Raw genomic sequence first — 22,502 nt, 5'->3', positions numbered from 1 at the left:
TTGCCTCCAAGGCCCTCCTCATTTTGATGCCATTGCTTCTGCATGTTATAGTACTTCATTTGGCAGAGGAAGCATTTGAAATATATGTCACAGAATGACTAGATCACCTCTCACACACTCGGTTACCCTTGAAATATGTTTATGCACGTTAGAGGGAACTGACTACAGAGTTTCCATAGCATTAGAACCTGCTGTGTTCAGCTGGCAGAGGTTTCTGGCTGGGACAATATCTTTAAGAGCCAGGCTGGAGAGTAAAATCAAAACAAAATGAAACAACACAACCCAAACCATGCATCCCAAATACTCCAATTTGATCAATTGTAACCTTGTCATCACACAAACACAAGTCCTGAATAAATCAAAGACATTGAGATCTGTATACTTAAAGATCTCTTAAATTATCTGCACTGTGTGAGTTTTCACATTTTATGTTATTATTATTATAATCACTCTTATTGTTTCAGCTTGTAATGGAGCTTGAACTCAGGACCTAGGTGCTATCCCTAAACTTTTGGGTCACTTAAGCCATAATTCCACTTCTGGTCTCCCTATCTCCTATCTTTTTTGCTTTTTACTTTCTAGTAGTTAATTGACAATAAAGGTCTCATAGACTTTCTTACAAAGGCTGCTTTGGTTTTGGATCCTCGGGTCTCAGCCTCCTCAATAGCTGGGATTACAGATGTGAGCCACTGGCACCCAGCTAACTTTTCACATCTTAAAACATCTGCATTCGGGCCGGGAGTTTGGCCTAGTGGTAGAGTGCTTGCCTAGCATGCACAAAGACCGGGGTTCGATTCCTCGGTACCCCACATATATAGCAAAAAGCCAGAAGTGGTGCTGAGGCTCAAGTGGTAGAGTGCTAGCCTTGAGAAAAGTCCAAGGACAGTGCTCAAGCCCTGAGCTCTAGCCCAGGACTTGCAAAAAACAAAAACAACAACAACAACAACAAAAAAAACATCTGCATTTAAAACATCTGAAATTCTAAAGATGGTAATAAGTTTATTCTAATGGAAATCATAAGGAGTAATGATTGTTTATTAACTATGACCTATGAGCTTGAACAGAGTTATAGTTCCATGTGTTATATTAGCTAATCCTTAAGGTTCCATTACAATTAGCCCCATTTCAAATCAGTATAACCTAGACACAATTTCACAGTGGCTGAGTAAAGATTTGATCCTGAGTCTGTTGGTGGTGAAGCCCCCCCATATATATGTAATATATATATAATATATATATGTATGTATAATGTATATACATATATGTGTAGATGCATATATGTATACACACATATATATACATATATATATATATATATATATGCCAAGCCAGTGGGTCCTGCTTTGTCTCCTGGACCAAGAGAGTGTTCAGTACCCTCCATTCAGTTTTTACTTCACTAGGTCTTCACTGCTGTTTAGCAGGCAGTATGTAACAGTATGTAATTTAGGGCAATTACTTCCCTGATGGCTTCCCTCCTCCTTCCTCACCCTCCCCTAAATTCCTGCTCTAGCAGCCAGGCTCTTGAGTTTACATTTTTCAGATGAAGCAAGAGATAAAATCTCACTTACCTGGCCTGAGGCCACACCAGGTTGACATAAGCTGAAGAGGAAGCCCACCTGGCAAGAAGAAAGGGAACCCTGGGCCCCAGCAGAAGAGATGCTTGACAGGTAGGTAAATCAGGCACCAGGGGCACGTGTAGGGCATAGGGGGAGGGGAGCATCTGTGGACAAGCGCCAGTCTCACGTATGGTGATGACAGACAGACACCATAGTCCAGCCATTGAGGAGTGTGGGGAGGCACACCAAGGAAACGCCCTGTAATTTGGGAGTTTTCGTTTTGTTTTGTTTTGCCAGTCCCGACTGGCACTTGAACTCAGGACTTTGTGTTCTTTCTTTTTTTTAATTAAAGAATTTATTAACATTGATTTTTACATCATATTTCAAATGACGTCTTTAACAAACAAGTATTCAAGAAGGGAATCTCTATATACAATCACTGGCACTTAGATTTTAGAACATAATTAAAATTAGGCTGAGGTTTGTATGGCATAGATACATATTAACCTATGTAATAAAACACTATGTCTATAGAGTCATAAGTTTTTATGTCTATGTAGCTGTGTTTATATTTCCAATACCATGTCCATAGCATTTGGTATGCAAATATTGAGTCCTCGCTCTTGTACTGTTTGGATCTAATAGCCACATATTAAGGATACCATGAGCCTTTTGTCCTTTGGTCAGGACCTTGTGCTCTTGCTTACATTTTTTTACTTAGGGCTGATACTCTACCTCTTAACACTGCTCCAATTTTGGCTTTTTGTTGCTTATTACAGATCAGAATCTCCAATGTGTCTGTCCAGTCTGGCTTCAAACTGTGATCCTCAGATCTCAGTCATCTGCATAGCTAGGATTAAAGTATTTAAAAATATGACATCCTTCGGGCCATGAGCGTAGCCTAGTGGAAGAATGCTCACCTAGCTTGTGCTAAGCCCTGGGTTCAATCCCTTGGTAATACATACACAGAAAAAGCCAGAAGTGCTAGCCTTGAGCAAAAAGTTTCCAAGGACAGTATCCAAGTCCCAGGACTGGCAATAAATAAATAAATAAATAAATAAATAAATAAATAAATAAATAAGAGAGAGGCATCCTTAGCCAAGCACCAGTGGCTCACATCTGCAAATCTTAGCTACTCAGGAGGCTGAGATCTGAGGATCATGGGTCAAAGGCAGCCCAGGCACAAAAGTTCGTGAGACTCTTATCTCCAATTAACCACCAAAAAAGCTGGAAGTGGCTCAAAGTGGCAGAGTGCTAGCCTTGAGCTGACCTGCTTAGGGACAGCGCCCAGGCCCAGACTTCAATCCCCATGACCAGCAGGTGGGGTGAGGAAGGGTCATCCTTAAAAGAAAAAAAAAATGAAAAAAAAAAGAGTAATTAAAAATGTGAAAATTAGCTGTCGATACCATAAAGAAATATAACTGGTAAAACCATCATTATCATAGTCATACTTAGATGGCAGTTCATGTCTAAATATTTCAGCTGATATAAGTTACTGACATTTACATGGAATAACCATCACATATAATAATGTCAGTGGTTTAATTTCTACAATGTGGCTCTGTTTTTCATACTTTTCCATAAGTAATATTTATTAAACATTTTCGGATTCTCTCAACTTTGTGAGAGAGATACCATACTTTCTATTTCATGGATGAGAAAACTGAGCATGAAGCAACTTGCTCACTATTGACAAATCAGCAGCTGGCTGACTTTGAACTCCCTTCTTTATCTGTTCTCCCTAACATGAATGACCGTGGTTACTAAATCACGCTGAATGCCAATGTAGCACTTCAAAACCACATATCAATCAGATACAGGCGGCTCACGACTATAATCCTAGCTTCTCAGGAGGCTGAGATCTGAGTCGCGCTAAAAGCCAGCCTATGCAGAAAAGTCTGTGACACTCGTTCATTTTCAGACACCAAAAAGCTGGCAGCTGAGGTGTGGCTCAAGTGATAGAGTGCCATCCTTGAGCAAAAATAAGCCAAGTGAGAGTGAAAGGACCTTGAGCTCAAGCACTAGTAGTGGCATTTAAAAAAACAAAGAAAAAAGAAAGAAAATGCTATATAGGTGTGAAATAAGCATATATTGATCCACAATGGGGATTGCAAGCTGCAGCCTTTCTCTTCTCACCTTCACAATTCAAAATAATATCATTCTCCCTTTAACAATAAAATAATGACTTTCAACCATAGTATCTCCCATAGGTCTCCCCATTGGACATTTATTTTGAATCTTAGATATGCCCTTGATTTAACACCAGACCTACTATCACTTGGAATGGGTCATAGGTCTCTCTCAGTCTTCTTTGGATCCTCAGCATGCTTGAAATACAAACTATCATTTTTGTGTGTGTGTAGTGGGAAAACTGGTCACCACAACCAGCCTTCTTGCCCCTCCCCTGTCACACCCACAGTCCCTCCCCAGCCACAGCCACAGCCACAGCCTCTGTGCCTGACACTGAGCTGAAATTCTCTTCCTGTGGACCAACAGTAGAAGCTTGGGCTTTCTTAAAGACAAAAATTAAAAAAAAAAAAAAACTGTCAGATGTTGGTGACTCATACCTATAATCCTAACTGCTCAAGACACTGAGATGTGAGGATCCTAATTTGAAGCCAGCCTGGAAGGAAAGTCCATGAGAGTCTTACCTCCAACTAACCACCAAAAAGCCACAAATGGAGCTATAGCTCAAATGAGACAGCGCCAGTCCTGAGTGAAAAAGCTAAAGGATAGCAAGCAGGCCCTGAGTTGAAGCTTTAGTACCAGCACAAAAAATAAAAATAAAAATCAATCAATCCATCAAAAATCACTGACCAAGGACAGTCTATTAAAATGAGGACCTCTGGGCTTAATCGCTTAATTTTCTTCAAAGAATTTAACTTCCCTGCCTCCTCGCAAGGGCTTCAGCCACCATTGTTTCTTACCCTACAATGTAGGGATTTTGAAGTTGTCTTTACCTTTCTGTCTTATTTGGGCTGGTATTATAGAGAATTGTTTGCCTATATCTCCCCTTCACTAAAGTTGTAAGAGCTTTGAAGACAAGAGGCCATGTCCTTTTTCTTTTCTGTGTCCAGAGATATGTTGCAATGTCATATTTCAGCTTGAAAACACTAACAATTGGATGCATTTGAATTAACAAATATAAAAGTCTTAATTTGATAATAGGAAAACTACAGCTAAATAAACAACATCGCACCCGCAAAGCAAGCAAACAATAAATGTTGATTTGAATATTGGCTGAAGTACACTGTCAGTTCTAGAGTGAATTGAGAGAGAATATTGGTTTTTTCCTATCCTAGTTCAGCTATGGCACAAGCCAGGGGACACCAAATAAAACTGTTGATTAAGATTGCTTCCTTTGTTTCTTAAATAGCTTTTTTCATAGCCAAATCTAAGCTCATAGAAAAGACAGCCACTTGCCTTCAAAAAGTGACATTTCTTTTGCATGGACAATCTTACTGATCTTTAAATAGGCACATTTTACTGAAAGGTTTTACTGAAAGAATAGGGACAGTTAAACTCTGGTCATCAACTCTAAGTTTTGTAATCCTAGAGTCCTTGAGACTTTTGTAGTCCCCGAGACTTTTATCTTCCATTCAGTAGATCTCTGGCTCAAGTGATAGAACGCCAGCCTTGAGCTGGGCTCGCTGGCTCACACCTGTAATCCTTATCTGCTCAGGGGTCTGATATCTGAGGATAATGATTCACAGCCTGCCCAGACACTAAAGTCCATGAGACTCTTATCTCTAATTAACCACCAGAAAAAAAAATCACTGGTGTGGCTCAAGGGGTAGGGCGGTAGCCTTGAGCTGAAGCGCTCAAGGACAATGCCCAGGCCCAGAGTTCAAGTCTCATGACTGACCCAAAAACAACCAACCTACAAACAAAACAACAACAAAACCCAACTCCAGCCATGAGTAAAAAAGCTATGGGACAGCACTCAGGCATTAAGCTCAAGCTCCAGTACCAGTGTATAATAACAAAACAAAACAACAACAACAAACATGCATTTAAATCCTCCACCAAAACCCATGCAGCTAGAATACTGTAGAATCAAGTCAGGAATCCATGACTTGGACTTCAACTCTAGACATTGCCTCCCCACTGACATCATGAGGAAATAGAGCAAGACTGGCCCTGTACCCCCACCCCCCCACACACACCCTGTGACACTCTTGCAATAACACAGCCTCTCCTTGAAGGAATTTGACAGTGGCCTTGGGCCAGACCCATGCATGTGCATGGAGAGAAATGCCAGATGAAGGAAGCAACAGAGAAACATCCAAGAAGCCAGTACCCATCCAGTCTCTCTAAGAAGATGACTGGAAACAAAATCCAAAGCAAACCATCCTAAAAGGAGCTATGACTTATATGGGTAATCTGGAGCCTTGTCTGTCACAAGGACTGCTGATTGGACAAAGAATGGCTTTAGTATTCTCAGCTCCTTGACCAGTGCCTGACATTATAGGTCTAGGAGACACCCTGAAAGTGGATCAAACTAATATCATTGAATGGGTAGGACTGGCTGTTTTGATCATGGAAGCTCAAAAATGCCAAAACAAAGAGGTGTATGAACAGAATCTGTAAATCATAGATTTACAGTCTAGTGACTGTAGGAAAGTTCACAAGACCTTAAAAACTCATAAAAAAGAGAAGTAGAGAATTTTTACAAGTTGAGTGAAGGCAATATAAACTCTTTAAGAAAATACTCTCTATCACTTCAGGAATGACAAATATACCACCAAACAGGTGAGTCTTAGGATGAAGAAGTTCTAAAGAAAACCTAGGCCCATCAAACTTTCCAGATGTGTTTGCTACTTCATTCAGCAAGTGTTTATTGGGTGTGTACTATGTGTGAGATCTGTATAAAAACTAGTGATGTGTAGTCCATAAAAATGATAATTGCTAGTCTTCTGGTGCCTGTTTTGAAGTATCATGGAAGAACGATAAGCCTATTGCTGTATTCTTTGTGCCTCAAACAGACTTGGGATCTGTAGGCAACTTATGTAGCAGTTTATGTCCTGTTCCTCCCAATCCTACTCCTTTGGAATGAAAACCAGTGAATGGCTGTTGAAATTGCACTTGGAGTTTTATAACTAATCAAGAATTATCAACTGTACATAGCAGTATAGAAAAGAGGCAACTGACTTGAGACTCTTCTAAGATATTTGGGTCAGACTACACTGAATCTGGCCAATTGTTCTTGTTTTTCAAGCTCTGTTATGGAATCTGTACCACAAATGTATTTATTAAGCAGACACTATAGTAGGAAATACTGCAACCATGAATGAAATAACTACATCTAGCTACATCTTTTCTGGTGTATTGGTAAATTAAAAACACTGTCTCAATGCTATTTTTTTTTGCCTAATTGCATATAATCTTCAATACTGTTGGGTGTGGTGGTACATCCTAGCTTTCTTCAGGAGCCAAGAGAGGAGACTCAAAAGTTTAAGGTCAGTCTGGACTACATATCAAAACCTTACCTTAAAACAAAATGGGGCCTAAGGATATAGCTCAGAGGTAGAGCATTTGCCTAGTAAACTTAAAGCTGTAGGTTCAACAACCAGTACTGTAAAAAGTAAATAACCAAAAAATAGTTTTCATGATTTCCCTGCAGCGAGGAGACTGATGATAAAAGAATTCCTTAATTCGACTCTCCTAGCAGAGGATTACAATAGCTCAAAACTGAGGTACAAGGATGAGACTAAATGAAAGAAACTGTAGGATAAAAAAGATAAAAGCTTTATCTTCTATGATTGCTGCTCTTAATGTACTATGTTATTTCTCTTCTCTTTTTTGCCCTTATGGTTAATCTCATATTGTTACTACATCTAACATTGTTACCTGGTATATTATATATACATTTATTTGTTTATTTGAAATAGGAAAGGGAAGTGGGGAAACTAGATGATTGGGAGGGGGTGAGGGGAGGGAACAAAAACATGAGAGAAGGTATCAATGTGTGAGAAGTAATGCACCTGGTGAGTGTAACTGTAACCCTTCTCTATACATACATTATCCTGACAATAAAAAATAAAAAATTATTTAAAAAAGAATTCCTTAATTCAAGGTTAACTTGACTAAGAAAGGCAAGTAAATGCTCAAGTCAGGATTCATGACTAATTTTATCTGGTTTTTGAGTGCTCTGACAGATACACCATTCATACACATTGTTCTCCAATAGATGCAATATCATCTCAAAAACTTTGTTCTCAGTCAGATTATTTTTTCTGGAATGGAAAAAGAAACAAAGAAGCAAAGTTGTGGCCAAGTGGTAGAGAACCAGTCCTAAGCAAAAAAGAAAAAAAAAAAAAACAAGGGAGAACTCAGGGCCCTGAGTTCAAGCCCCAGTACCTCCTGCCAACCCTCCACACACATTTTTAAAAAAGAAACAGAAATATTATTGTCACATGTGTAATAAGCCAACAGGAAGAACAGGCATTAACTCACTGATGATATGCATGAGAAACCGTTGCCTCCAATTCTGAGGAGGAAACGAGTGATAACTCACCCAAGTCCTAAAGATGTTAAGACGATAATAATTCCAGGCATTTTCCTAGCAAACTGAGTTGAGGGGAGGGCAGCAGTTTACAATCCATGTATAAGAAAAGTTTTGTGCGAAGGTGCAGAGGCAGGGTTAGGAGAGTGCAAGTATAGAAATGACGATTTTCGTTGACCATAGTGCACCAAGAGGCATAAGATGCTTTCATACAAACCATCTCCTTTCTGTGTGGGGGTATGATACAGAGGCACTTGAAGACTTGGCAGACCAGTGAGACCAGATTTAATTTTGGTGATAAGGCCTAAGCTAGGTCACCTTGGGCCACTGTTGTCTGGGAAGGAAGCAATGCTGACAGCCAGCCAGCCAGCACAGCTACAGCTCCCATCTTCTCTCCATCTGCCTGACAGGTGGCGATTGGCTAGTCTTTCCTTGTGACCAGATGCTGCTGGAATTCTCAGATTTTGGTTCTACATCAAACCTTACCTCTGAATGAGGGGGGACACTGATTGAATAACCAACAGAGCCAATTCTATCCTGACAGGGCAAAGGGTGTGAAATAGTGACTGGGAAAGACAGAGGAAAAGAAGACAAGTCTTCATTCTACCTCACAGTGGCCTTCCCTGGAGTGATGATTTCAAAACCTTTATTAGTTTTCATGTGAAATGGAATGGATCTCACTGCTCAGTGTATTTTCGTGCACTTGTTACTTTTCCTTACACGGAGAAATGAAAAGGCTTTAGAAATCACAGGCTTGGATTCAAGCCTCTGACTTTCTAGCTGGGTGGCCTTGGCCAAGTTGCTTATCCTTATCTTTAGAATAAGGATAATAATGTAAATTTTTGAATGACCCACGAAGGGATTAGAATGTAATATATGTAAAGCATCTAGTCTGCTCTTCCATAGGCATTCAATAAATGCTAATGGTTATTATGATGATATTGGCATTTAAAGGAGAATTTTCATTGCCTTCCCTCACATTTTGAATAATTGTAGGGGGGTTGAGGCTGCTAGAGATTTATGTTTAAGTATTGAGAGTTTTCTGAAGCAGACAGTAACTTACATTCCCTTCAGGTTTGCCATTTAAAGGAAGGCTAAATAATCATATTGCTGAACCAATATGGGTATTCTAGTTTATAATAAAATATAAAAAATATTTCAAATTGGAGCAACCTGTCTTAGGAAAAATCCAATATGTGTGCTCTCGTACCTGTGTTCATGCTTCAGGAAAAAGTCCCTGACAATCAATGTAATTGATGATTTTTAAAACTTATTTTATTTTAGTTTTTTATGGTGGGGTAATGTATAGAGGGATTACAGTTACATTCACCAAGTAGTGGATCCATTACTTCCCATACATTGATATCTCTCTTTCCTCTTTTTCTTTTTTTCATATATTTTATTGTAATTAATAGAAGGGTTACATTATATTCGCCAGATTCCTCTTTTTCTTGATTTCTTTCTTTCTTGTTCTGTGTGTGTGTGTGTGTGTGTGTGTGTGTGTGTGTGTGTGTGTGTTGGTACTAGGGATTGAATTTAGGGCCTAAACATTTTTTTAGCTTTTTGGCTCAAATCAGTTGCTCTACAACTTGAGCCCCAGCTCTACTTTCAGCAGACTTTCCTGCCCAGGCTAGCATCAAACTGATCCTCATATCTCAGCCTCCTGAGTAGCTAGTATTATAGGCATGAGCACCAGTGCTGCACCCATGAAGCTTTTCCAGTTTTTGACTCATCAAACCTGCCAGAATATTAGTACCAATAGCTCAGCACCCCAACAAGTGGGGGAGATATGTATTTACTCTTCTTCCAACCCCGACTGAACCAGCTCCCTTTCTTCAATGCTTAGGCAAAGCATTACTAAAGAGTAAAACAAACAGAAAAACCTACAGGATAGCAATGAGAATTGGATTTTAATTAAGACTCTGTCCAAGAAAATCTCTAGGCTAACAACAAGAATTGAGTTTTAATTCAGATGTTGTCTAAGTTAGCTATAGGAGGAGTAGCTTAAACAAGAGTAACAGTCTCACCTTCTCCTTGGAATGGTGCACAGAAACTCATCTGGACTTTAACCCTATATAAATGACATGTTTTGAAGCTATTTCTTCCAGTGTCTATATTCTTGTATGGCTACAGCACATGTAGTTCTGAAAATTTAATGATAACTTTCTTCATAAAATATAATCATTATTGGGCACTCTATATTTACATGTTTCCAAAATAACAAAAGGTATAGAATGAGTTTTCAAATGTTCATTGTAATTTCAGACTTTTGATCCATATATGTATGATGAGCATACAAAATGAAGAAGCTTAGAATATCACCAGAAGACTTAACAGCTACTGACAAGCATATACCTTTCCATTGGTGTTGAAGGAATCTTGCTCAATTACATGGTTCTGAAAACCCACACTTCACACAAAAGAAATGTTTTATGGGCCATACTGTCATTTCATTATTTAAATATGTCTAAAGGCTTCATTTGAAGAACTATGAGTCACTTACCACCCATGTTTTCCATAATGGTATTTACTAAGTTTAAAAGGCACTTATTCAAAATAAGCAGAAGAATTTGTAGTATTGATTAAACAGTCTATCTCTCGTAGTATTGATTAAACTGTCTGTCTTTTAGGTAGACCACTAAACTGTAATGTAGCCTATAGAGTTAAAGTCAGTATCAATTAAAGACACAGGCGGTCAGTGCTCATTCAAGGAAACAGATTAAAGATAGATTACAAAAACATGATCTCCAACTATGTGAACCCTAAATACAAAAATATAATTAAAATACAAAATCCAACCAACTGAGATACAAAATAAAGCACTTACCTACTATGATCATCTGAAAAGCCTGTCAAACTCCCGCAAATGGCAGGAATTCCCATAGCAAAGTACTCAGCAATACATCTGTGCATTTCTACGGGAAGCCCGCCAGTGCTGCAACATCTCACAAAGTTCTTTCCAGATACTCAATGCATTAGGACTAACCTCACCCTCTGACTCCTCAGTGGGTCCACATTGCATAACCACTGGTCTCCAGGTGATGAAAAAGGTAAGCCCTAGAGAAATGGAGGCCTGGTTTTCAGTGCTGAGGATGGGTTTGGGATCAGAAAGATCTACAACTCACAAGTAGCCTGAACACCCAAAATACACCAAATAAAAAAATGCCTTTTAGATCATCTTTTTGTGTTTGCTTCTAAAAATGGACAGAATCTACAGCCTCTCCGCCCATATGTTAATAACCCAACAATAGGACAGAAATATTTGACAGAGGGTGTATTGGATGTTGATGACTCCAACTGCTTCCAAATGTGCATAAATAAAACTCCAACAAATCCCTACACAATGAACCTACTGAATGGGGCTCCATTTATCTGCCGCAAAAGAATAAAGCAGTAAGCCAGTCCTATTGACAGTGAAGTCTGTAGCTTCCCACATCTCACCGAGGTTACCAATCCACCAATACAGTATAGGCTGACACAAGTAGTTCAGGGGCTCAACAAAAATTAGGGTTCAAATCAATTCACTGCTGAAATACAATTTAGGCAGCTCTCAGTTTGCACAGTTTTAGTTGATCGAATTCAAAGATGCTATCCGATTCATATTTCAGTAACGAAGATCAGGGCTTGGGAACTGATATTTTGAAAGGTGTATTTTTCCAGTTCTTCTCTCTATAAAATATTCATGGATGTCATGTTCTACAGTGTACTCTGACAGGCTAACAGCTGCCAAAAACCTGGTACCTGAGGCCACTTTTACATCAATAAATTATCAAAGCTTACATCTGTAGCAAGATAGCTTTATTTGGCTATGCAAATAATACCAAGGTACATAACAGTTATCCCAGCTTTTGTTCCCTTAAGCGTGGTTTATTGTTACACTCTGTGCTACAAAGCATGCTGGGAAGCTCTCACCAAGAGGTAGGAAGGAAAAGTACTAGTCTCTGTGCTCTGATAGAGGTACTGTGGTATAGAAACAAAGTCACAAGATGGGGTTGTCATAGCTGGGGCACCATGAGCTGTGTAACAGTGCCTAGAATTTGCCTGTAGTTTAAAAGGGATATGAAGCCAGGCACTGGGTGGCTCACACTGAGGAATTGAAATCTGAGGATCATGGTTCAAAGCCAGCTTTGGCAGAAAAGTCTAAGAGATTCTTGTCTATGATACACACCAAAAAGCCAGAAGTGAAGTATGACTCGAATGGTAGAGTAATAGCCTTGAGTGGAAAAGCTAAGCAAGGGCTGAAGGACTTGAGTTTAAGCCCCAGTATTGGCACAGAGAAATTTTAAAAATTAATAGTTTTCATTTATCTCTTTATAAGGGTATTGAGTTCAATAGATTGTCAATGATTCTCGATGGTCTCTCGCACAATGGACAGCCAGGTAATGTTCCTTAAGATGCTACTTGTAAATCCATACCTGATCGTACTGAGACACTACAGTATTTCTTCAGACATAAAAGAAGTTCTGGATAGCTTCCTTCTGTTTAGAAAGATCGAGTAGAGAAACTGCACTTTCTAGAGTTCTGAAGAAATTGATTTTACAAATGAAATATCTACTCCTTGGCTAACCTTAACTCCCCTTCCTGTCATCTATTAGAATTCTGGGTTTCTCCTTCCTGTCCAGAAGAGGCTCCTAAATATGAGAGGTACATCCAAAGACAACCAATAATGCTCTTAAAGACTTTCTATTTTGACCACATTTAAAAAAAAATCCTTGCATTAGGCTCTTTTCTTTTCTTTCCAGTTATTAAATTGTATGAGACAAGTGGGTCTTGCCCCAAAGGCAACAAAAATCTCCAGATTATAGCACAGGATTTGCACTTGGCTTTGAAGCTCAAAGTCTGTTGACTAGAACTGCTAGTGGATGCTTAGATTAAATATAAGAAAAGATGCTACAGTGCCTAATTTTTCCAAATAGAAGGAATGTCTCTTGTATACCTACCTCTCTCCAAATTTATTGTACAGGATCCTCCTTGCAAAACACTGGATTTATTCTTTTGGATCTTATAAAGTTAACCTTCCCCGCCCCCTTCACTTTTTTTTTTTTTTTTGCTGGTCCTGAGGCTTAAACTCTGGGCCTGAGTGCTGTCCTGAGCTACTTTTGCTCAAGCAAAGCACTCTACCACTTACCATTTCCACTCTGCCACAGCACCATTTCCAACTTTTTCTGTGATTAATTGGAGGCCGAGTCTCACAGACTTTCCTGCCCAGGCTGGCTTTGAACAGTGATCCTCAGATTTCAGCCTCCTAGGATTAGAGGTGTAAGTCATCAGCACCCCAATTAGACAGTTAACCTCTTAAAAAACAAATAAATAACAACATCAAAAAGCAACCATAGTGGGTTGGGAGCATGGCCTAGTGGTAGCGTGCTTGCCTACCATACATGAAGAACTAGGTTCGAGTCCTCGGTACCACATACATAGAAAAGGCCAGAAGTCGTGCTGTGGCTCAAGTAGTAGAGCTTTGGCCTTGAGAAATCCCAGATACAGTGCTCAGAACCTGATTTCAAGCCTAGGACTGGCAAACAACAACAACAAACAACCATAGTGAAATGTATTGATTCTGCTGGTGTCCAGATATGATTCTAGTATTCCTAGGCACACTATGGCTAATCTTTATGAAGGAGGCATTTGGAAAATCAGTTGAAATTCAGACCCAGAAGGGTTGTGACTTGCACATATGCAGAAGTCTAAGGAAAATGTTTTCAATTCACCATTCCTGCGTACTACTTTACCTCCTGCTGTCAATCAGGTGCAAGAGAAACAGAATAGCTTAAGACACCCTGGGACCTCCCTTCTTACCCATAAACCTCCTCTGTGAAGCACTCTTTCCCAACTCCACCCAATAGAGAAAGAGGATGGTGCAGGAAGAGCCAGACCTTTGAACTTTATCCTCTTGCTATCCACCAGACAAGTGAACCTACCTACCACACTTCTGGAGCTGGGTCCTGCTTCAGGACACAAGGCATTTTAGGGAGAAGTCACTGAAGAATCAGAGGTCCCCACGTAAGGTACAGTGACAGCTGGCTGCCACAGAGTGACTCCAATGTGAGTTTGGCTTTCTTCAGTGTCATTTGGAAGTAGGTCTACCAGGCCTCTCAGAGATGGCTGACACCCAGAGGAATCAGAGAAGGGGCAAAGGTAACCATTTTTCAGGAACCCAGGTCTTGGTTTATGTAGCAGAGAGCATCTTGGATGGCTCACAAACTCAGAGTGGCCTTGCTTGATTTTTCTGAGTAGAGCCTTGTGGTTTCTTTCTTGCTTCCCAGGCTGTTACCACCTGGATCAAATGCCAACACCTCAGGAGTTTGGAAAATACACCCCACGCCTGTGTGGCCTCAAGCTGACTAAGTGTTTCTACAGTACACAGCTTTGCCTTTGCTGCCAATATGTGACTTAGGTGCAAATGACTGCTCATTGGCCAAGTTCATTAGGAAAAACATTTCAACGGTTCCATTTAACAAACTGGAATGTCCTTTGGAGAAGGCCAAATTAATGTGATTTTTTTTTTAACCTTAAGAAGCTTAGAAACACATAGCTACCGCTAACTCAATAATTACATTGTACTGCCAGCAACAATTCAATATTTTTTTTCTCGCCTGAGGGTTACAACACATTTGCACCACAGGGAAGCGTTTTCTCTTTACATCTCAAAACTGTACCACAAACTCTTCCTTTATTCATAACAGCGAGATCTCCAGCTGAGATAGGCACTTTTGTATTGCTCTAGATGACAGTTTTCTGTGTTCTTTCCAAGCACGGGGAGTTTAATAAACATATCTGGCAGGCCTTCCATAGCTGGAGGGCCAGGATGACACTGTGGGCAAACAATATGCTTGCACTGGAGGGAAACAAGTTTATTCAATTATTCAATTAATAGATTACAGTCAAGATACTTGTTATCCTACAATGAAAAATGGGGCAAGAACTCCAAGAATTAGGGTAGGTCCCAGGATTAGTAACAGCAGGCGCAATATGGCATGTACAGATTAGAAATGTCTGGCCAAATATATGGAAACATCTCTCTCTCTCTCTCCTCTCTCTCTCTCTCTCTCTCTCTCTCTCTCTCTCTCTCTCTCTCTCTCTCTCTCTCTCTCTCTCTCTCTCTCTCTCTCTCTCATATGCCTGGTGACAGTTGCTCATACCTATAATCCTAGCTACTCAGGAGACTGAGATCTGAGGATCTGAGGATAGCAGACTGAAGTCAGCCTGGATATGAAAAGCTACAAGACTAATTATCTCTAACCCCCCAAAAGCTACAAGTGGAGCTGTGGCTCAATTAGCAGAGTGCTAGCCCTGAACAAAAAAAACTAAGGGATGGTGCCCAGGCCCTGAGTTCAAGGGCCAGTACTAGGACACACTGACACAGATACAGACACAGACAGACAGGTACACACATACACATACACACACAACCAGCAAAACTATATTTTAATGTGACTTTGAAGCTTTGACATGGTGGGGACCAAGGAAAAACGTTGGTGTTAGATTTGAGGATTCTAGAAAGAAATGTTCATAGAGATTTCTCCATGGAAGGGGTTCATGTTTAGCTACCTTTTTTAGTCTATCCTTAATGCAGGACATCTTAGACTGTTCTTTAGTCCGGAATTTTTCCCTTAAGTAATTCCTGACTTTCATGTGAAGTTCATCAAGTTTTCACAGGCATGTGAAGATCTCCTTTATAATCTTCCATTGGGGTTGGGTGAGGTCATAGGATATTGGCATGGTTTCTCAAATTGCAGTGAGTTGATACAAAATCACCCCAAGAAAGACAGCTGCTAGAAACACCTGCACAGTAGAAGTCATTGGTGGGTTTTGTATGGAGAAATCATTCATCTTTTTTCTGTCCCTTTCTAGCCAGATTATTTTAAATTGTTTTATTTTATTGAGAAGTTTGGAAGCTTGGGATAGCATTCATATGCACTCAGAGTATGCTGTAGATCAGAACAGGACCAGAGAAGTAGCTATTGATAATATAAAACTGTAGGGGAGAAATCATCTTCATGTTGTAGTATAAAAATACTACTTGGGGGCTAGGAGTTTGGCCTCATGGTAGAGTGCTTGCCTAGCATGCAGGAGGATTCAGGTTTGATTCCTCAGTACCATACACATAGAAAAAAGATGCCAGAAGTAGTGCTGTGGCTCAAGAGGTAGAGCTCCAGCTTTGAGAAAGCCCAAGGATAGTATTCGGGCTCTGAGTTCAAGCCCCAGGACTTGGAAAAAAACTATTTGGAAATTACTCTATCTTTTGGGATATTTATTGTAAGGATCCATCCTAGCCATATCAGGAGACCACAAGGAGATGGTTATGTACAGGAGAAGGAGATTTATAAGGAGTCTTTTGGAGGTTTCACCTTTTCCATAGGAGAGGGAAAAATATGGCACTTGTCCCTATCCAGGTAGATCCTTGTAACAGCAGAGCTAGTGGTGGGAGGTATCCTACTAGGTGTGTGAACAGAGAGTAGGAGTGCCCACCTATCCTAGAGGGAATAAGGCAGGGAGTTCAGGCCTGTGGAAAGTGGGGGAGGGGGGAAACGGGGTTTCCCCTGGTGCAGCTGGGGCAAGCTGCCTGGAAAATATAGTGGGAGGGGCTGAGGTTGGGAGAATGTTATCATCTATCTATCTATCTATCTATCTATCTATCTATGCCTACCAATCCATTATTTATCTCTGTTATCTCTTATTTATCTATTACCTACTATCTACTATCTATCACCTATTTATCTGTCATTTATTATCCATCACCCATCACCCATCTGTCTATCTATCTATCTATCTATCTATCATTTAATGATCTCATTTATATTGGGAACTGGATAACTTTAAGATCATGGGTGAGGGGAAAATGATAACAGTGAGATACTTAGGAGACCATATTTTTGTATGGAAAATTGTGTCAATGAAAATGTTGAAGTTTTCCCACAGTGACTAAAGAACAAAGCAGGAAATGTATGTCCAGCTAATGGAATCTTTTCGTGTTTTGAGGAGCTATTGGGAAGGTCCCTGGGCATGTTCAGTTCTTTCCTCTGTGAGGTTTGGCCACATGGGAGGGCAAGTAGTTGAGCATACAAAGTAAAGCAGATGGTGCATTTTAGTAACTCAGGAAGCCAGCCAAGCCAAGAGCCTGAAGTTGAAAATTAAACCTCTTCATTCTCGAGGGAAGAATGTTCTTCAGTTTATGATTGTCTCCCAACAAATGAATCACGATGGCTTTTATGTGTCCGTCACTTGTGATCTGGCTCTCCCAGCTGGACTCACTGATGTTCGGCCAGTCCCCATCTCACTCCCTGTCTAGTCCTGGGCCAACTCAGGCCAGAGTAGGCCCTGGCCTGTCCAGAAGGCAAATTCTAATTGAGAGAGTGAGCCATTTTGGCTAAGGCTGGAGTCCTGTGCTACAAGCACTTTTTCCAAAAGTGGAAAATTATTTGAAGTTAAATTCATGTATGCCGAGTCAACATCATATTTAAATATACCTATGTCTGTCAGCTTGAATATGTTTATCCAAAGATGAAGAGAAATAGATTATGCAGAATTAGAGTTATCAGGCAGGCAGAAAGAGACAGAACCAAAAGGTAAGTGAGAGGGAAGTTGGGAATATTCCTGAGTCATGAGCCGGTCACCTTGGCTGGTACCTCAGGCCAAGATTACCAGGTGGTCAGCTGCTTTCAGTGGGAAAGAAGAAAGAGAACAGGGCCCAGGTGACCAGCTGGTGGGATCTGAAATTACTCTGTTTCACCCTCCAGAGACTGGGCACACATCTGGCCTCGGAGTTGTCACCTTTTCTGTTCTATATCATCTTGGCTAATGCTGTTGCTTTTGTTTTCTTGAAAATGTCACTCTGGAACTGGGGTGTATTTCAGTAGTAGAATGCTTGCCTAGCAGGAGCAAGGCCCTCAGTTCAAACCCCTGAATGAAGGAAGAAAGCTGGGGAGGAGGAAGAGGGGGAGAAAGAGGAGGAGGAAGAGGAGGAGGAAGAGGGGGAGGAGGAGGAGGAGAAGAGAAATGGAGGGGAGGAGAGGGGAAGGGAGAGGAACATGGATTCTGTTTGGAGGAGGGGGGGCTGTCTATGGCTCCAGAAGCAGATAAACCTCTTCCTAAATCTTTTCATTCTTTTTCCTAAAGACTGTAAGGCTGGAATCTTGTCTTCCCGATTTTTAAAGTGTGATATTACAAAAACTGTCCTTAAGACTGTTTTCTCTGTCCAGTCAGCAGAGGAGACATGCTGGAATAGTGGCTCTTGTACACAGTACCTAGATGATGGCCCCTGAGAAAGAGCCAGTCCTATAGCCCGTTAGCTTCCCTGATTCCTCTCTACTTCTTCTAGTTTCTCACCTTCTTCCTTTTGTAGAAGACATTGAAGTCTAAGCCTAATGGGATGAGGGGGCTTGAAAATGCCCAGGTTATGACAGTATTTCTCGTATCGGATGCTTTGAAGAGCTCCGGTATGGAAATCATAGCATAATTTCCACCTTAAAGTCATTTCACAAAGGAGAAGGCCAATACAGAGAATATGTAAAATTAAAAGTACTCTACAGGATGAAAAGGTCTATAAAACAGTAGAGAAATGGTATGCAGAAAGAATACAGTATCTACACAGGCTCAATTTAGTCTTGTAAGAAAAATAGAAAGCTGCTACCATTTTATTTACCTATAGATAGTGCAATTTAAGACTTAGGAAAGTTCAATAACCTGCCTGGATAACTTGATTCATGAAATTTTCACCAAGATCTACCCACTTCCCAAATCTCTCAATGTGCTGCTCTGCAGGCGGCCTCTACATACCCAGCTGCATCTCTGAGAGTTAAGGAGTGTGTGATTGCAATGGAAATCTGGGACATAAACACAGTTTCTGACACTATCTGAATGATGTGGATGTTAATTGGGTTTCTCCAAGTCACCTTGTGGTAAATCGAGTGTGTAATGGGAGAAGTGAAGTGTGCCAGAGGTATAGGGTGCCATGGGTACCGGAGTTGTGAGTACATTTCTATCACCAACTTCTTGTGTGACCTTGTGAGAATAACTGTGTGTGTGTGTGTGTGTGTGTGTGTGTGTGTGTGTGTATCCTTATCTCTTAAAGGAGAGGACTTAGAATAATCTGAATCATAATACTTATGATTTTATGGCTTCACTGAAGATTTAGTCAATCAAAAAGTTGAAGAGCTTCTTCAAAGATGAGGTCTATAAATACTGGATACACGATGCACTTGCTTTGATCTGCGAATAAATATTTGCATTTTGGCCAGTATTGATGATTCTTCAAGACAAGAGGAAAATGAAGCTTAGAAGGTATCAGGTCCACCTGACCACTGCAGCCTCTATGGCCTGTAGAAGCTGTGAGTTGATGCTGGGGTGGTCAGGGTTGAAGTTAGAGGCATACACACCACATTTATTCTTCATTCAATGACATACTTATGTACAACTACATAACAGTTCTTCAAATCCTTTGGTGAAAGCTAAAATCAGTTTCTTGCTAGACTCTGATAGTGTATATAGGTGTGCATATGCATATACAATATGTAGTATGTTATTTATATTGTGTAGAATAAATATTAAGCTTATATATTCTATATAATATATAACACATAAGCTTATATGTGCATATATAATGAATATATAGTCATGAAAATAATATATGGCCATATAAGAATGACTTATATGGCTTCTTTTTGGAAGGGAAAGGCTTCGTAATTAGCATACACAACTCTCTTTACAAATCAGACTACTCATTTAAAGGATTCCCATTTTGCATATGGTATCCACAGGTGTCACAGATAATTGGAGATAAATGCATGTTGACCAAAGTGTCACAGTTATAATCTAATGAAAGAAAATGACAGAAAAGAAATGATAGAAACACCTCAGGGCTGTAAAGATAGATATGTAGGCAATCTATTACTGGGGCTAAAAACATAGTTCTTAATATTCTTATAAAGCAAGGAAAGAAAAAGGATGTAAAATGAGAGAAAAAGAAAATTTCCAAGTAAATGTACAAACTGTTAGTATAAATTTTGTCATTGAACTGTGTTTGTTATTATATGTACTGTAAAATTTAGCTATTTTGCTACTTGTCCTGAACCCTATAGCATGATGAACATTAATGATAACCCAGTGTTATTTGTGATTAAAGTCATAAATATCATTTTAGTTTCTTTTAGTTTAGTTACTTATAGTTTAAAGCACACAACTTCAGAGAAATCTTTAATATCCATTTGGAAATACACACACACACACACACACACACACACACACACATACACACACACACACACACGTATATGGATTCTCCAGTTTAGCTCCAAAAGATGATATACATTCTAGTAGAATTTCTTTCTGTACCCCTCCCATCCGTTATTGGTTCACTCATCCAATAAAAACTTTTAAAAATCATCAAAAGATCCTCTATTTCAGCCTGTCCAGCACTGCATTCTGCCCTGTGACACGGTCTAAGAAATAAGCAAATAAACAGATAAATAATCAATATCTCCTGAGGCTGAGATCTGAGAATTCTGGTTCAGAGCCAGTACTAGTAGACAAATCTGTGAAACTCTTATTACCAATTAAGTAGCCAGAAACAAGATGTGGCTTAAGTGGTAGAGCCCCAGTTTACCACTATTATTAATTTATTAACTAATAGCGAATACATAAGTAATTATTGATGAAACTGATGAGGAAAATAAAATAGGATAATGTGATTGGCCAGAAGTCCTCAAAAATGTTGTCCCATGTTGGGGACAGAAATCCTCAAAACGTTGCCCCACCTGGGACTTGTTAGAAATGCAACATCCTGGACCCCATCTCAGTTCCACTGGATAAGAATCTCTGAAATAGCAATCTGTGTTTTAACAAGACCTCTGGGAGATTTAAGAATCAGTGTGACAGAGACTTATGGAACTCTGAGAGGAGAACCTTGGATTGAGAATGAAGGAAAGACTTCTCCAGAAATACATGCAATCTACCTGGAGGCATTTTCCTAGCAGAGAAAATAACACTGCAATGATCTTGAAGAAGGAAATTTTGAGGAATTTGAGATGCTAACAAGAAATCCAATATAGGGGCTTAGGTGGCAGAACTCAGAAGGCAGAAAGATGTTACATTTGAGGCCAGAGTGGGCTACAAAATGACTGCTGACACAATTCAAACCAACAAAACAAAACAAAAAAATGACATGCCAGGCATTGGTGACTCACATTTATAATCTTTGCTACCCAGGTGACTGAGATATGAGGATCGTGGTTCAAAGCCAGTCCTGGCAGGAAAGTCCATGAGACTTTTATTTCCAACTAGCCATCAAGAAGAGAAAGAAGAAGGAGGAGGAGGAGTAGAAGGAAAAGGGGCATGGGGGAGGGGAGGAGGGAGGGGAGGAGAAGGGGGAAAAGGAAAGGAAAGCTGGAAGTGGAGCTGTGGTTTAAGTAGTAGAGCACTGTCCTGAGGACAAAAGCTCAGGACCATTCTCCAGGACTGCTTCAAGCCCCAGTACTGGCACTAAAATAAAATAAATGAATGACATTAGATGCTGATGGGACAGTCAGGAGTATATTCTGTAATTATTATTTCGTAACCAAGAATTATGGGAGCCAAGTACTGGTGGCTCATGCCTGTAATCCTAGGGACTAAGAAGGCTGAGATCTGAGGAACACACTTCCTCAGACTCAGTTCTCCTCAGACTGAGAAGACACGTCACTGTGAGACTCTTATCTATAATGGACCACTTAAAAACTGGAAGTGGCTCAAAGTGGTAGAGCTCTAGCCTTGTACAAAAGAGTTGAGAGACAACACCCAGACCCTGAGTTCAAGCCCCACAAATGACAAAAAAAAATTATGGGGAGAGTCAGATGATTTCCATCACAAATAGATCATTAGGGGCTCTGCATCCACAAATTCTCTTTAAAAACAAAAACAACAAAGCCACATAAATCTAGGCCCCAGTGGCTCATGTCTATGGTCCTAGTTACTCAAGAGAACAAGACCTGAGGCTCACAGTTCAATGCTAGCTGGGACAGGAAAGGTCATGAGACTCTTTACTTTCAATTACCAGCAAACAACGTGAAATGGGGCTGGGAGCTTAGCCAAGTTGGTAGAGTGCTTGCCTAGCATGCACGAAGACCCAAGTTTGATTCCTTGGTACCACCCACATAATAGAAAAAAGCCAGAAATGGTGCCGTGGCTCAAGTGGTAGAGCTCTAGCCTTGAGAAAGCCCAAGGACAGTGCTGAAGCCCAGGACTGACAAGAAAAAAAACAACAAAAAAAACTGAAGTGGAGGTATGGCTCACGTGGTGGAACATCAGCCTTGAGCAAAAAACCTAAAAGACAGTGCTGTGGCTCTGAGTTCAATCCCCAGTACACACACACACACACACACACACACACACACACACACACACACACACAGAGATTTCCTCTAAAATATGAACCTTTACATCTCTCTTTGGTTACCTCCCTTCTC

The sequence above is a fragment of the Megascapheus bottae genome, chromosome 1 (assembly GCF_031878675.1).
Source record: "Megascapheus bottae isolate mThoBot1 chromosome 1, mThoBot2.hap1, whole genome shotgun sequence".
In the NCBI taxonomy this organism is placed as follows: domain Eukaryota; kingdom Metazoa; phylum Chordata; class Mammalia; order Rodentia; family Geomyidae; genus Megascapheus; species Megascapheus bottae.
This window is presented reverse-complemented; position numbering follows the sequence as displayed.